Source organism: Portunus trituberculatus, chromosome 48, assembly GCF_017591435.1.
Source record: "Portunus trituberculatus isolate SZX2019 chromosome 48, ASM1759143v1, whole genome shotgun sequence".
NCBI lineage: Eukaryota > Metazoa > Arthropoda > Malacostraca > Decapoda > Portunidae > Portunus > Portunus trituberculatus.
The window spans coordinates 4,614,241-4,615,924 of record NC_059302.1 but is presented as its reverse complement, the minus strand read 5'-3'; the positions used below and the strand labels follow the sequence as shown (position 1 = coordinate 4,615,924).

Below are 1,684 nucleotides of genomic sequence, written 5' to 3'. Positions count from 1 at the left end.
TAACAGGGAACAGGGTTGAGAAGTTTTTCTGAAGATAAATAATTATTGATGAGACCACTGTTTTCAGTAAATGAGAAATGTGTTGATATATGAAATTGGCCTCATTATTAATTATGGTAATGCTTTCTATTATAATTATCATTACTATTGTTAATCTTACAACTAGAAGTATACTAGTATTCTAAATCCTCCTATTAATCATTCCTAGCTTGCCCTGAAGTGTGGAAAATGTGGAAAACATAATATAAAGAGAAAAAAAAAATCAAATTCTCCTTTGCATAATCTAATAGTGTTGCAGGTTTGTTTTACCAACATTTAATTTAATACTACATATTGACAACACATCAGCTGAAAACTGTTTCTCAAGCCTCTCAAAACAGCCAGTTATCAGGCAGATAAGTAGTACACTTATCAAAACACGGATGCACACCTCAACTAAAACTTTTCTATATACATTAAAATTACTAATATGCATAAAAGGCTCCTAAGTAAATAAATTTGTATTTACATCAATATCTACTCTGAAAAATGTATTAAAATAAATAACATCAATAGCAAACCAAATGTAAGTAATTTAATGAAAATATACAATTAGCTACATGACTGCATGCAACTTAACTTGATAAAACATTGTGTTAATTTTGTGAGACATTAACCCAATACGGGAAACTAGAGGTCACGATTCGCCAGCCTAATGAGTACCTATTACATCAGCTACAGCTCCCGTGGCGGCCCCTCCCGCGGGCCTCACGGGCACATGGCTGCAAGTGAAAGCAATCTCTCTTGCAACCAATACCACGCAAAGATTTCCCACTTAGTTTCACACAGACTCTTTTCCACGTTGACGGTCAGCATTAATTTCCACATATTAACGATTTAAAAGTGGTAAATTAAGGTGGATTCACGTCACGCCTCCAAGAGAAACCTACAACCCTTCGTTCAAGTTCAAGGTCATAACAATATAACATCTATTTCCACGTCAGCTAACACCTTCAACACCAATGTTAGTCCTCGAGACACACATCACACCGAGCAGTAAGTCTCATTTCTTCGTCGATCACTGTTCACGACAACTTATCTAATTCTACAGATACACAAGCCGCCGCCGCACTCCCCCCTCTCCTCCGCTGCCTTGGCCCGCCTCACTCACAGGGCATATTGGAATAATTACACCTTAAAACACACCTCTTTCCATCCTAATCCATCCAGGGGACCATAAGGATTATACCTTGCTTAATAGTTGTGTGTTGATTGGTGAAACTCGTCTTATTTACTCCATTTTGTTGGCGAGTTTCTCCTGCCTCGTGCACGCCATATCAACACACAACTATAGAGGACGGGGTCTTCTCGCTAACAAGTGACGCCCGCTACCCGCACGCTTACTTTTCACCCTCTCCATACACTTCACCTCTATCATGTCGCAGCTCAATAAGAAATACCAAGGAAATAGAAAGAGAACATAAGTCTATGTATATATATATATATATTTTTTTCCTGATTTTTATTAAAAATGTACGTAGATTGAAAAGTGACGCCTGTGATCCGCAGCTCTCCTCTCCTCCCCCCCCCATTTTTTTTTTGGTGTGTATAAATAAATAAATAAATAAATATATATATATATATATATATATATATATATATATATATATATATATATATATATATATATATATATATATATATA

At 36.0% G+C, this 1,684-nt stretch overlaps 1 protein-coding gene across 1 annotated transcript in view; it reads right to left on the bottom strand.

Annotated features, from left to right (window-relative positions):
- LOC123498953 overlaps positions 1–1,386 on the bottom strand; it is an 86,544-nt gene extending 85,158 nt beyond the window's left edge. The window contains exon 1 of the mRNA XM_045246546.1: positions 1,229–1,386. The gene's annotated coding sequence lies outside the window, so the exon portion shown is untranslated. The remainder of the gene's footprint in view (positions 1–1,228) is intronic.
- Positions 1,387–1,684: the final 298 nt, after the last annotated feature.